Source organism: Trachinotus anak, unplaced genomic scaffold, assembly GCF_046630095.1.
Source record: "Trachinotus anak isolate AG129_WGS33_773 ecotype Australia unplaced genomic scaffold, CSIRO_AGI_Tana_v1 ptg000013l, whole genome shotgun sequence".
NCBI classification, from domain to species: Eukaryota; Metazoa; Chordata; class Actinopteri; order Carangiformes; family Carangidae; genus Trachinotus; species Trachinotus anak.
This window is the reverse complement of record NW_027273864.1, coordinates 25,362,862-25,378,931: the sequence shown is the minus strand read 5'-3', so window position 1 is coordinate 25,378,931 and position 16,070 is coordinate 25,362,862.

Below are 16,070 nucleotides of genomic sequence, written 5' to 3'. Positions count from 1 at the left end.
AGCCCTTAAAAATTATACAGTGTGTACAGACACACACCACCTTTAAAAATGTTTTCATTTTTACTTTATGTTTTGTTGTTGTTGTTGTTGTTGGAATGATAACATGAAAAATAAAAAGTAAATTAAAGGTCATGAGCCTCACAGCCTCCAAAAGGCACCAACACCACAAACTCGGCCGATAAGTCATTTTCAGGTGACTCGAATCAGCTGAGGGGACGGTGACAGCCCGCACTTGTCACTCAAAGTAGCCACACCCTCAATTATGCAGAACTTTAAGTCTTAATAAAACGTAAACAGGTGCGTTATATATAAATTCACCCCTGCACAGTTGTCATGAAGGAGGAAATTAGCTAGAGAGAACGAAACTGTATTTTGTACCAGGCTGGAAACATGTTTATTTCTTCTGTGAAGTTGGGTATTTTAACGTTGGAGTCTATGGGGATTGACTTCCTTTTTGAGCTGGGCTCAAGTGGCCATTTGAAGAACTGCAGTTTTTGGCACTTCATTTGTCAGCCCCACAGGTTGCCACTTGTGTAACACTTTCAAAGAAAATAACACCATCCATGTAACACTGATACAACTATACATTATGATACATTATACAAATATATATATATATATATATATATATATATATATATATATATATATATATATATATATATATATATGGTCTTAACCACAGGTATTATTTTTTATAAGAGAAACACAGGCCTACACACTGAAGGGACATGTAAATAATCAAATCGTGTTTCCTAACAATACAACACTTATTATCAGCCGGAGGACTTTTAAAGCAACATGTTTAATTAATTGAAACTATCCCTCTCTGAATTATTTATTCTGAATAAAGATTTGTCCCCGAATGACCTTTTCAGTTTTAATAAAGGTTAAATAATTAAATAAATGTGAGACTTTTTTGCCCTCAGGGATGCTTTTATCGGACCTAGTGAATATTATTCACTACATTATCAACAGGATTTCTTCCGGAACAATGCCCCCTGAGAAGAAAGAAAAAATAAATAAATTAAGATGAGCGTGACTCTCTGACATACTACTCCGTGTGCATGTGTGTGTGTGAGTGTGTATGTGCAGGTGCACGCATGAGTGGATTTACCTATGTGGATGTGATGAGCGTGATTCTTGGTGCTATGAAGTTGAATAATGACGCCACTGTCTGCGTGTGTGTGTGTGTGCTCAACTGTCTGTGACGACATGACTCACTCATTGCTTTGAGCCTTTATTAAGGGCTCCTTCTTTTTTGTGTTGTGGTTCGCGCGTGTGTGTCTGTGTGTACGTATGACGTAAAACGCATCAAGATTCCAAACAGGCTGTATAAAAAAAGAATTATACAGCATATTCTAGCTCCGATGTCACAGCTGATTTACCCACCCCTAAACCTCAATGCTCCAATCACAGCCGAGCAAGACCTCTCACAAGTTCAGACAGTCTGCAGAACAAATATAGTCATGTTAACTTTTAACCTTTTAGATCTTTCATCCTTATAATTGTGTACTGGCGGTACTGGTGAGGCTTTAAAAGAGCTGTCAGTTTTAACTGGGAAATGAACAGCAGTGTCTGAACCCAACTTCATACTGACGCAGATTTTGTCATTCTAATGTCACCTCACTTCCTCCTTTGGCTCCTGTTTCCTAGCAAGTTTGACAACACATAACTTTTTTTCACAAAAACTTGAGGTTTTAAAAGCCTTGGTTTTAACAGTTGTACCAGTAGCTGTTGAACTGAGCTGAAACTCAGTATTTAAAGGTTTAATCCTCTGGCTCTCTGTTGGTGTTGTTTGCTGCCATATTATTCTTATTACTGGCATGCAGTGAATGTTGGGATAGATTGGGGTTGCCCATGAAAAGATGAACACAGTTATCAGCTGCATATGAAGGAGGTTTCGAAATGGGACAGCCTAATCTCGCCGCCATGATGAAATCGGTCTTCATACAGCCCCTGAATTGGGAAGCAACTGCAGATTACAATGGTAACGGTAGCAGATATAACACTCCAAATTCTAATGTTAGCATCTTCTGCAAACACACTGTTTAATGGATTTCTTTAAATTTTGCTTTTGTGGTTTTGGTTCTTGAAAGGAGATAAAAATTATATATATAAACACACCCAAACCCTTTAGATTCCTAGTATAATTATTGTCTAATTGTCTAATTTCCTATACAACCATGCACATTGCTTCATCCAGTTTAGAAACACAAAGCATTTGCTAAACTGAACGACTGTGTTTGGTGGAGAGGTTCAGGAAATGGTCAGGTGCACATACTGCACTGTATGCTTTGTGCATGCCTGCACACACAGTATAAAATACAGGGGAAAGAAAAACATAGCAGAAGTTTAGCCAAGGTAACCACATCCACTTTTTCTAACTATGGCAACTAAAGTGTATACTTTCAGAAGATGTGTCCATGACACATGCAGCTATATATATATGTGCAATTAAATTCAATGCAAAGATAATTTACCGTCAGAGATATAATAAAGCTCCCAAAGAATAGCAGCGTGTTTAAAGGCTAATCTTACTCACAGTGGAAAACTGACCACTGTTATATGCCACTTGTTATTGTTGCTGTTGTTGGTAATGATTGTAAAGATAATGATGGTGGCAGGCTTTTTGTTGATGATAGCACTGACAATAGCAATGATGATTATGGCAGTGATGGTGATGAAGAACATCTATATTCGTGATGCAGCAATAATTATAATAATGAACAGGAAGACAACGTGAGAAAATAAACTCTGCTTTAATTTTGCAAGCAGCTGGAAGAGAAGACAACAAACCACCTGCAGAGCTCTTGGGAGCTGTGCATTTTTAACTCTCTACCAGAAGACAAATGTCTGGCACCGACGATAAGACACATAGATGTGTTCAAAATGACGCTCTTGTTTTAAGATCGAATCTGCTGCAAATGGTTCCATGTTATTCATTTGGTGTCGATGATTGTAGGGGTGGTGTCAGTGGCGATGACAGTAATCATGACGAGGATAACGTTGCCTGTGACAGTGATTATGATGAAGAAGGCAATAATGGTAATGAGAATGGATAGTAGAAGCCTGAAAGAGGAGGGCTGCAGAGCTGGGTTTCTGATAGCTGTGGAAAAGGAGATGGATGAATAAAATGTCTCATTTCCTCTCCAGAGTATTTAGGAATAAACACCTTTTTCAACCTGTAATGGGGAAGAATACTGCACCTGATATTCTCTCTAATCTGACATGGAGACAGGATGACTGTCGCCCTCCAAATTCAAAATAGAAAATGTATCATAACTCATTTGGTTTGCTCACATATGAAACCCACCACCACTTTATGACACCCTATGTTGTAAATGATGCACATTGTGTTGAAATGTAACACAGTCGAGTACTTTATGTTTCCAGGAGACATAAGGATGCTCAAATAACACCACAAGTTGAGCTCTGTCTTTACATTTGTGAGAGCCACGTCAGGGCAGTTGAATTTGACTGAAACATCTCAACTATTTGATGGATGGCCTTGATATTTTCTGCAGATATTCATGGTGCCCAGAGGATGAATCCTAATAATGTTGATGATCCTCTGATGTTTCCTCTTGCACCACTATGAGATTGACATTTGTGTTTTTGAGTGAAATGTCTCAACAACTATTAGTTGGATTAAAATGCTACAGTATTATGTCATTCGAGATGAACTGGAATAACATAGATTAGTTTTTGATCTAGTGCCATCATCAGGTCAAAGTTTTAATTTAAATCAGTTTATGACCAAATACTTACAAAGCAAGGGAATGTTGGCATGGTGACACACCAAACTCAGATCTTTAACATGGCATCAACATTATCCCCTCTTGACATCTGCATGTAAATATTTTGTAAATGTCTTTGTGACCAGTTAGCATGCTGATGTTGGTACTGAGCTTGAAGCACTAGTGTGTGTGAGTAGGGCCAGATTGCTAGCATTACTGTTGCAGTTAATGTTTACTGAAGGAATGCAATAGAATGTAACTGTTGGTTTGGCTTTATATCTGTGCAGTGTCCTGTATAGTGTCTAATCATCAGGGTGGCTGTTGGAAGCTGAGACATCAGCAGGTTTGCTGATGTCTCAGTTTTAATGTGCTTTCATGTATTTGCTTCTGTTTGTGTCTGTGTAATTCTAAATGACTGTCTATGATCCTCCTCTTTTTCCCCCTTTTCAATTTCCACCCTTTTTCCATCTCTGTTGCTTTCTCATCCCTGTGCATCCACCTCTTCCCACCTGACTGGGGATTTAAGTTTGGCCTTGAGCAGTAATTTGGATTCCCATAGGGGCATATGGTATTAGGGGTGGCTTTGAAGCAGCTCCACACCCAGACCCCCTTCCACACATCTTGAAAACTGTTATCCTCATATTAAACATTGTTATGGAGCCACTGTGGCCTTGATGTGGTGACCAACCTTGACTCTTTGATTTAATACATCATCGGTTGATCACACACAGAAGCCCCGCCACATCCTTGTGCGCATGTGTTCTCTTACCGCGTCCATGCATGCACACTGACCATTATGCAGTCCTCATACACACCTATGTGTACCCACACGTACCCACATGCGCACAAAGACATGCATGCACAAACTTCAAAGTGAATTAGGTTCATGAGACTTAACACTTAACAGCTTCAAAGGGGAAGATGATGATGTTTTGCATGAGACAAACTTTTATTGAACTCACTAAGTTCAATGTCTGTTCTTTTTCATTTTCCTCCTCTTACAGATTTGATATAACAGGAAATTTTTTCCATGTAAACGGTCACACCCCCTGGTGATATCAGAGTTAAAAATGAAAGAAAAAGCACTTGTAATTTTTTGTCCGAAGTCTGTACATTCAATGATGAAGTTATTTGTAAGGCTGTAGTTCATGGTGATGTATTGCTTTGCTTTAACACAGTTCATGAAAGGTGTTGGAGGCTGAACAAGAGCAACAAAACAGAACACTGGTCACTGCTTTCTGAAATATAATATGTGCATGCCTAAACCAAGAATGACTTAAATTAGCAAGTATTAGCTAATTTAGCATAATGTTGTCAGATTCAAGGTGGACAGTATTCTTCTTCCTCATCAAAATCTGGTGCTTACAATACCCACAATGCAAGATGACTATGTGCCAACAAGGACAACTGCACACTAGTAAACACGGATGTAATGAATGCAGGTTTAGAAAAAAATCTGTTTGAACAACACATTTGTAAGACCTCGAGGGTCAGGGAGGAAGTGGTGATTCTAGGTTTCAGGTAATTCCAGGTAAAGAACCCCCCTCCCACAACTGCACACACATATGCGCGCAGGCTCAGTGGACTCTATGGTATACAGATGTCCCCTAAATAACACTTGCAGACTATGGGTCAACTGTATAATTTACAGTGTTCCTTGAATGCCACACCTGCAAGCAATGGGTAGACCTGCTACAGCAAACATCATTGGGGGGCCCACCTGGGGGGGGGGTGGTGCAAACAGTTAGTGTACTGTATAGTATCTTTATAGGAAGTTCAGGAGGGTTTATGGTTGTCATTGCAAAATGTACCAGTATTAGGAGCCATCAGGGGCCCCTTTTTGCCTTTGGGGCCCCAAACATTTGCATACTTTGCCTCTCCTGATGTTGTGCCTTATTTACAAGAACACAACTCCACAAGGCACCTTTGACAGTGAGCTCCCTCCATTGTTAGCTTCTTCCCGGCTATCTCATCTGTAACAGTTCTGTTCCTGGTCAATTTCCAGGTTGACTTATGCCTCCCTTTGAAGAGGCCATCTCATTGCAGCATTTGTGATGAGCTTCCATACGAAACAGATGGTCCAGCTACTGCAGGCCTCTGTGATTAGCTCAATGATTATGTTCTTGAATTTGGTTATTTTTTTATAATTCCAAGGTTGTTATTTAGTCAGGCTGGAAGGTCCCTGAATCCTTTTCATATCAACTTTAGTTTCCCATGAACATTAGGGTACATGTAGCATTGTTATCATGTAGATGGACTTTTGTTCTTAGGCTGTGCTGCTTCCAAGTGTTGCAGAGTTGGGTAGATGCACCTTGGACTTTCTACAATCCTGATTTGATGTCTTTCGGAAATACAAGAAATGCGTGTCACTAAATCTTATGAAATCTTTCACATCATTAAATCTAGAGATCTAGAGTCTAGTTCAAAGTGACATTAATAAGAATAATTGCCTGGATAGATTTTACCAGCTTCATCAGTTTTTGAGTTGATTTTCAAATGGTGAACACTTTGGAACAAAACCCAGCCAAAAAAAAAAGAAAGTAAAAAGAAATTAAAGCTGGCTCAGGGAGCAGAGAGGACATGGCACACTGGAAATAATAACTTTAATGATAATGAGATTTAGTGTAGTACTCTCTCAATAATATATCTCTGTGAAGTACCTGGAAATATGTCGAGAGCAGCTCACAGGAGCATTAAAATGTAACACCAGAAGTCATTATAACAATTTATTAGAACAAATCCATTATAAATCCTCATAATTTCCACCAGGGTGTTAACAGACAGCCTAAGGTGTTCAGAGAACAGTGGAGCTGCAGCGACAAACGCACACTGGAGGGAACAACTCGCACATGTGGGATTTTCACATTACATTCAGCAATTTCACAGTGAAATTTATTGTGACATAAACATAAGCATGAATACAAAGTAACTCAGGTATGCTGCAAGGAATTCTGGGCCCTCTGACACTCTGATGTGTCTAACAATTAGCTCTTCAATAGCTTTCAACATCTCTCAAGGTACCTCACTTTTCTTGTTCTGCACACTCTCTGACTTTTTTAATACTGTTTTGATCCAGTAAAAGAATTTTTTATTTATCTTTATTTTCCTCCTTTGGCCCCAGCACAGGGTTAGCCATAGAAGTGCTACAGGGGCCAGCAGGGACCAGTGTCTTGCTCAAGGACAGTTTCTGTCAGAAGGGGGGTTGAACTCTGCCCTACACGTTGAAAAACAGTGTGCCTGCTTACTAGCTTTCAATCACTTGTCTTCGTGACTCAAGGGTCTGCAGGTGATATCACTGGGTCCTCCTTAATATAAGCTCCGCGGATTTCTCCTAATAGGATCTCAAAGAACAGGAAAGCTGTGTTCAGAGATATCATGTGTGTAAAAATGTTGGAAAATAGGTCACCGAGGTCGAGTATACAGCCAGCAAGGCTGAACGGGAGGCTTCATAATTCCTTGCAAGAATGATTACAAATAAACAGTGCAATGTGAGGTTGTTCCCCCAAAGACAACAGCAGGGTCAGTGGTTTCAGCAAATGCTTGAAAAAACATGTTTTCTTTCAAGTGATAGCAATAAGGAGAAAGCAGCGTGACAGTCCATGGAAGGAGGACGCTGATTCTGACACTAGAGTTCACATTCCCACCGACGCTAAGCTTTGATTTCTTCTACTCATGACAAACAACATGAGAGCTAATTGTGTAGCTTATTGCTGCCAAAAATTCTATCAAGACTTAACCAACCAGATGCCCCCTCCACTACCACAAAGTTCGATTTTTGGAAAGATGTGGTTTACCTAGTAGCATTGCGAGCCAGCAGTTTAAATATGAAAATTTCCTAACCTAGCTGACGTATTTTAGAAACGAATGTCAGTAACATTTAGCTCAATCATGAACAGGGGGAAGAGAAGTTGTTTTGTAATTGGAAGGTTCCTGGTTCGATCCCAAGCTCCTCCAAAGTGTGGGTTTCAAAAGTGCTTGAACAAGACACTGAACGCCTAATCCTGGGGCTGCACCATCAGCGTGTGAACGTGTGTGTGAATGAGACATACGGTGTAAAGCACTTTGTGAAGTCAATAGACAAGTAAAGTGCTATATAAATGCAGCCTCTTCACATCCTTTATTCACTTTCCCCCCCGTGTGAGCAATGGGTGAATGATACTGACATATTAATCGTGAAGACAGGTGAGATTTCTCACTAAGTTAGAGTAAAGTCAGTTTTGTATCTGGCTTTATAATATTTCATATCATGCTCCACTCCTGAAGCTGTTTATGGTCTTGGCGTGCCCCATGATGTCAGGGTCTTTCCAAGGATAAAAGAGGCAGAGGAAAATCACTCCAAAAGGTAACCTCAGCTCTTCTTGCCTTTTGACTGTGATAGCGGTTAACTATGAAAATCCTTCCACGTGTTGCCTTCAGCTCAATACACAACCTGAAAGAGTTAATCTGTCTCATGTGGCACCTTGTTGTCTGCCGTGCACAGAGCTGATAGGATTAAAAGAGGAGAGGAAGCCAGAGAGGCTATTTCCATCAACCTCACATCTTCGAAGGGGAAATAATGAGTTAACCTGGCTACAAGAGAGCAATCATGTTTTTTTCATCAGTCATGTTACTGCGAGTATCAAGGAAATCATTATGCACAAGAAAGCACTTCTCTTTGATCTCAAATCACCTGTGAAAAAAAGTGATATTGAAAAAACAATATTACTTTTAGCAATCTTTAAACAGTTGTCTAACTTACTTCCTTGGCTACCATGCTGCTTCTATGCTGACTGACAGTTGAAGCCATGAGGCGTTTGTCAGCATGCATCAAAATTAGCAACGAGCTCAGAAATGATCTGCAGTGTTCTCAGATATTTTGCTGCTGAGGTTTAGGACTGGTTCAAATGTCTGCAACTGTCACCACCACCCTGCCCATACCCCTCCTCTGATGAATGTGGAGTCTTCAAACCTGAAATTTTTAAACACATAACAACACTGACTTATTCTATTTGTGTAGATAATTAACTTGTTAGCAGAGAGCCTCCTGTTTACATATCCAGTATACTGCATACAGAGCAACAATAGCATTAATTTGGAGTTGTGTCTCTGTTTTGTTTCTTGTTTTTTAGTTCTGTTTAGCACCAGCTCCTGAGGGAAATATCTGGCTCTTTAGCTGCTAAATGCTCAACTATGTTCACCGGTCTCTAGTCTTTAACTGTGTCTGTCTGCTGTTTGCTGCTGAGCAGCTAATAGACAGGTGACAGTTTTACAACTGTTTCTCTTAAAGCAGCTGCCTGCTGCGCCCCAAAACGAGAGTGATGAGAATGAACCAGAGCGGAAAACCTTTAGGCTGAAGCACCAAAAATAAGATGCAGAGCTGATTCTCGTGGTTATAATAATAAACACGTGGACTACAGCAGCGTAACGGACCTTCATCACCATGGTTACAATTATAAATGTTCATGGCTTGATTAGGTTTCGGCACAAAAACTACTTGGTTATGTTTAGTAAAAGATCAAGGTTTGGGTTCATATACTGTAGATAATCTTTGTTGTCATGGTTACAATAATAACAGTGTGGTTAACTTTTGTCCAGCAGTCATGGATAATAGAAACAACATAAACTACTACTTTGACATGGGAATCAAACACTGCTCTCCTCTGTCTGTCTGTCCTGACTTTTGTTGACCCAGTGCAGGGGCCGCATCCATCCCTCAGAGGCAGCATCTGCAGACCAGTTGCATCACAACAGCACAACTAGGCTGTCCCATCCTGAAGGCTCCTTCAAATGCAGCTGAGAAATGCGGCTTTTAAATGTAAGTATTGGGCTTCAGCTCAGTTGAACAGCTAACAATACAAATGTAAAACCATGGGCCTTAACACCTCAAGTTTTTGTAAAAAAAAAAAGTTAGGTGTTGCTAGGGGACAGGAGCGCTACTTATTGATGCAATGGTAAGGTAGGGTACAGCTGGGGACACAAATCCTCCATGGACCAGAGCGTCTCATTTAGGTTTGGCCTTCACAGTCCATGAAGGCATCTGCTGAAGGGTCCCCTGAATTGGGACACAGCTAATTTCTTGCTAATGTGGACTTTGTCGCTCTATGTACTACATCACTGCACTTTTCCCTTTGCTCCTGTCATAATTACTACGGCCACTAGATGTCACCTAACAATACAACGTGAATATGGGTCATAATAACCTGCTGCACAGACGACCTATGGGCTAGGTTTTTACAGGACAGTCTCTTCATACAAGGAAGCATTAACGAATGCCATAAATTATTTAGCAGCTTTTTCAGATAACCTATAAAAATGTGCCAAAAGGAGAATGTCCTGTTTGCTTTGTCTTGCTGTGGCTGGAGCAGCAGAAAAGAAAGCCACAGCAGCCAGTGTGCAAAAAGTGGGATTTCTTACTGTCTTACATATGTAAGCCTTACAGAGCGTGGGATTTTTATCCATTTGTTGCTCGCCAGGCAACCACCTCAAAGTGAATGTGCATACTAAAAGAGTGTCATTCATTCTACTGCTCCCACTAAGCCACGTCTCCCTTGAGCTGGCGAGCCCTGTTCTTCCGAGCGCGATCGACAGCCGGCCTCAGCAGTCGAGGTAATTCAGTAGTTAAGTCTTAAAACAGATGAAGGGTAACATCTAAACTGATGAATAATTTCAGCCACGCTTCATTCTAGGCTGTTTGACACTGGAATCATCTGATGGTCAGGTGGGCATCACACTCCTTTCCTTTGAGCTCGACTCACTTCACTGACAGAGAGTGTCTTTCATGAGGGGATTTGACCCACCCGACTGTACTCTGCTCAGTGCTTCGGTTTAACAACTAATTGGTGGAGAAATAGTCTAAATCCAAACAGTGTGACCGGTTGAGTAGAGGACGGGCAGAGCCGAATGATAAAGCGTGACAAAAACAAAGCCAGCACCTGGTTTGTTCTGAGGCAGGTGCTCCACTTTGAAGCACTTGGACCTCATCATTATTGACAGTTGCCAGCTTCATTAAAGTCACTTCTCAAACTCTACCAAGAGACTTGTTTTTGCTCTATTGTTTTGCACTCTGTTGTGATTTTAGATTCTGTATTCATTCTTCACACTGAATCTTTCTTTCTTTTTTTTTTTGACATCTTGGCATTTTTGTTATTTGTTTTTCTTCCTGTTTGCTTGAAGGTGATATGTTCTTCTAAGGCCCTTATACTTTCTTTGTTTTCAACCTGCACAGTGAAATAAATTGTTGTTTGTGCTGCCTTTGTTTTTTTTTTTTGTTTTTTGTTTTTTTTTCTTTTTTTTTTTTTTGTATTTGAACAGTGACTTGTGTGACTATGCATGTTGCAAATTAATGGTGCTCTCTTAGTTTTTTTGGATAGGGAACAAAGCATTAACTGAAAGCATTTGAGATGCTGGTGTCTCTCCTTTCTAGCATCATTCTTTATCAGCAATGTGAGGATGTCACAGAAGAGCCCACGAAGAATGAAAGAAAAAAAAGTTTTAACCCCAGAAATTCCATGTTACAGCACAATTTCACTGATTTTTATAAAAAGGCTTTTAACTTTAAGTTTCTGTTTGTCATAAGCTTTTATTGTTTGTTTTTTTTTATCATTTGAAGGTTTTTATTTCATTGTCTTTTATCTGTATTCTCTAGATCCTGATTGCACCACTGATTGTTTTTATTTTCATTTTTATTATCATGATTATAAATTCACTTCGCTTGCTCCAAACTTTTCACCAAGCATCACAAGTTTGGGAAGTTTATGTACAAGCACAGGTGGCAAACAATGTAATGAATCCAGTGATGTTGGCAGCCCAAGAAAAATAAAATAACAACAGTTGCCCTGAAGTGAAAACACAATCATAAAAATTACAAAAAGTAATGAAAACAACATTTCCCAAAAAAAAAAAAAGTTTTAAATCTTGTTATTTTCATCATTTAAGAAAAAAAAGTTTATAACACTGTGGTTGTAGTTGAATGATTCTAATCGTGAATTTGATCATTATCATTAACATTTTCTCATCATATTTATTAAAAAAAAACAAGAAGCAAAACATTTTTGTATATAACCATAATTTCTAGAATCCAGGGTTGGTTGAGACCACTCCTGCAAACAGTGACCACACCCCTGGATAAAGTGTTGACATGAAGTAGCACTGATGCAGTGGCTCACGTCGCACACTGTCAGCGTCTTGATTAAAATCGGTGTGTAGATTACCTCTATTTCCAGTCCTGACTGGAGGGTGCAGATCATTTACCCTTCACCTCACCTCAGCCCCCTCTGCCTCACCATGCCTGAGGAAAAAAAGATAGCAGGGTCTTTCTGTGGTCTGAGAGCGCCATCCGCTGGCAGCTGCAGGGAACTCACACTCTTTATGTTTCCCCATGGGGCACCACAATGCCCATATTTTTTTTAACCTTATTTCTTCTTTTTTTTTGACATCTTCCTACAGTCAGTCCACTGCCATAAATTAATAAATTAATCAGGTAATCTGTTTCTCTCCATAAGTTGTCACAGAGCAGGTTTTGTTTCTGTCTCTTGCAGACAGTTGGTTCTTGTTCATGGTCATTATAATTTACTGAAATGTTCAATATGAAAAAAATCCCTGGTAGTATTATTTTATTTAGCATAGAAGCAGAGTTAACTCACTGTTTACAAGTAAGAAGCACACAAGTAAACAATATAGATCCCATGTGCATTAACCCTGCTGAATTTGCACATGTAAATTGCCATTTTAAAGTGCTCTCTGTTTTTACTGTCTGGTGTTTTCATACTATTGTATGTTTTATTATATTGCGTATATCATTGCACTTGTGTTGTTTTTTATCTGTACACCTGTCTGCAAATCAAGTTTACCGCTTGGGTTGATAAAATCTGAATCTGAATATATGTAATGCCACATTTTTAGGCCAGGTTTTCATCACTATCTCTGAACTCTTGTACTTTGAACTTAATAATTATTGTAATTTTGTTATTCTTTTTTTTGTATCTCACTTATTTTATTGCATTGACAACCAATCTCTGATAGAAATTTTGACATAGGATATGTTTGAATTATTCATTCCACATTCACGTCATTTAGTTTGCAAAAGACCAAAGACCATAGAAATAAAATAACAAATATAACATTAGAACAAATATGGTACAATTTGAGAACATTGGTCGAGATATATTTATTTATTTATTTAGTCATTCACTGTTCTTTGTAACTTCAAAAAATGGCTTTTGAAAGTGCAACGTCCAGTCAGACACTGGGATTCCTGTGTCAAATGTAACAGTCACAATGGATTGAATAGAAATCAATAAAAAATACAGTAGGGAGGGGTGACCTACATGATCATTTTGCTTGGGGGGCTTGTTGAGTTGGGAAAACAATTCATGAAATTTGAAACACGCAGTCAGTAAATTAATTTTGTGTCAAAGTAATGACAAGTCTACAATGAGTGCTGAAGAGCTTCAGATGCTGTGCAAACAATGGAACGTGAATACACAACTTGGTTATCAGATTTCATACAGTTACGGCAGTAGAGGGCAGTGTTTCCCTGCATAACACACCTGACAGACCTCACTGTGTCTTCCTTTCTCTCTCTCTCTCTCTCTCTCTCTCTCTTGTGTCTCTTTTGGCATCTATCTATCTATCTATCTATCTATCTATCTATCTATCTATCTATCTATCTATCTATCTATCTATCTATCTCAAATATATGCAGACACAAGCTCACACACACACAAAGATAGACACATTTCACCTCTGTATCTCCTTGCACCTATTGTCAACATAGTTATATTAGGAACACATTCCTCTGTGTGTGTGTGTGTGTGTGTGTGTGTGTGTGTGTGTCATACACCTGTTTAGTCATTTCTTTCCTACCTCTTTAGGGCCTCTTCAATATGTCACTGCTCCTCTTCACACTCACCCACATTCACACACACACACACACACACACACACAAATGAGGGCTGCTCCTAATATAACTTATGTTAACAATAGCTGTACACAAACACACACACACACACAGCCCCATTATGTTGATGGGGACATAGCAGAGATGGCTGTGGAGGGCTCTGTCTTCGTCATACAGTCTGATGGTTAAGCCTCGACACAGCAGGGCAGTTATTGGGCAGCATGACCGTGTGCCTACATCTCTATTGGTAAAATCTATTTCTGTGTGGTCCCAATCAATGTTCACTAATGCTGTCACATTCTGATCTAATGCACTCATGTCATGTCAAGTAGGCTGGCGGGATAGCGCTGTCCAAGACCTTTCTTAAAGTCAGAAAAATTGAGGATGCTTTCAAAAGGTTAAATTTCATATTCTGGTGTGATAATAGACTATATCAAGATAATTCCCATGGCCCCCACCTTTAAACATAACGCAAAGGGACATCCATGTGTAACTTGTGATTAAATTCTGGACTTTCTAGTTAGTAAAAGGCTTCACTGGATGGACATTACTTTAGCATATCAGTTATCTGCCTTCAGTCCTGTGAAAACTTAAATGCATTTTCTCAAGGAACACTGTTTCACTCCAGAGGAGGCCTCTGCGAGCGGCCCACTGTGATTGGCTGATGATGGATACAAGTCTATCAGAGCATCCTTGACAATGATAATGAGTTTCCAGTGTACCTGCTCTCTTCCACTTACTCCATCTGACAGCATCAGCTGGTAGGTGCTGTCAGGAAATGTGAGGGGAGGTTAAGGTGTGTGCTGGAGGGGGTCAAGGACAGATGATGAAGGTGTTAAATAAAACGAGGGGACCAAGGTTTGATTCCCACTCCAGAAACGTGTTCATGACAAGCTGTTGAAAAGACCTTGAGCAAGACACAAACAAGTTGTTCCTGACCAACTAAAGAGTTTCTGTTTATTAGAAGACAATTTTCCATTTGAACAAGAGCAGTCAGGAGTTCAGGAGGAACATGCATTTCCCCAGTGCTGACTTCCACTCACTGCTCACTGTGTTTATTTTTAAGGTTTTATTGTTTGTGAGTGGGTTGGTGGGCCTCCGTAAGCAGCGCTCCTGCTTCTGCTGCTGGAACATGTCCACTTTAGCTTTGCCCTTTCTTCTTCAAATATTAAAAACGAGTCTAAATATTTTTTGTCAATTATAATTAGTTTTATTGCACATGAAAGTTAAATTGATTTTCTTTTACACTGCAAACAACAAATCAAGGGATTATTTCACATTATATGATCAGTCTCTGCTTTGTCACATATCTGGCATTTAAATGGGAATGTTCTAATACAATCATATTTCACTCCTTTTTTTTTTTTTACAAACAAAAAATACAGTATCTCACACTTCATAAAAAATCAACCAAACAAATATGGGATTTTCTATCTAGGACTACATCTAAAAAATTTAAATGAAAATTTTAACAGATGTTTTTGTTGTTATAGCTTTAAAGATCCCATATTTCACACTTTTCTGGTGTAAAAAGTTTTGATATCTATAAGTTAGTGCCAAGAACTGTGTCATCTCTTTCAGGCTTCTCCCTGGAGCTCCATTAACAACAGGATCATCAGCCAATCAGAAGAGAGGCTCTGGTCCTCTTCTGTGTGACTGCATAGCAGATTTAAGGTAAAGACTCAGAGCAACCAAATCCTGCAAGGTTGGATGCTATGTCCAGATAGGCCATGCTGGGGGCATAGCTGAGGGCAATGTCTGCCCAATTTGTTGTGACATCACAAAGTTAATAAAGTCTTGATGGCTCATTTTAAGACACAGTATTTGAATATGGGCTGTGTACATTTTGTCTGTGGATTGCACACTTTTTTTTTTTACCATCACAGTATTAATATAGAACCTAGATCTGCTTTAAGATCAAAAAAGACATGGAAATCTCACTTTCTACGATATTGGACCTTTAAAGATAAATAGCTCTTAATGTTTGGAGTCTACCACAGATTATCTGTCACAAAAGTAGATAAATAGATCTCTCTATGGGTACATTTCTTTGGACTCTCTGTGGTTTTATATTGACATCCAAAAAGAACAAATGCAGCTTGACTCATAGTAAGCTGGAAAAGGTGTTAGAGTAAATTATATGCATCAGATTAGTGACATCAGGATAAGACATTTGTTTTAAAAACTTTATTGACACAGCACATCGTTACACATCGTTTTCAACAGTAAAATATCATATACCCTACTAGAAAGCCATTGTGTCATCGTTTAAATTAACTGAAGTCTCTTTAAATACCTCTCACCCACTGTAGATGGCAGCAGGCGGAGAGAGATGTTGAAGACTGGCTGCTCCAGCTTTGAATATGGAAATAGGCTCCACTAAATCTCATCTGGGATTTAGCAATAGTCGAAAAAAATCTGCACATTGTGCTAAACACAATGTGCCCTAAATA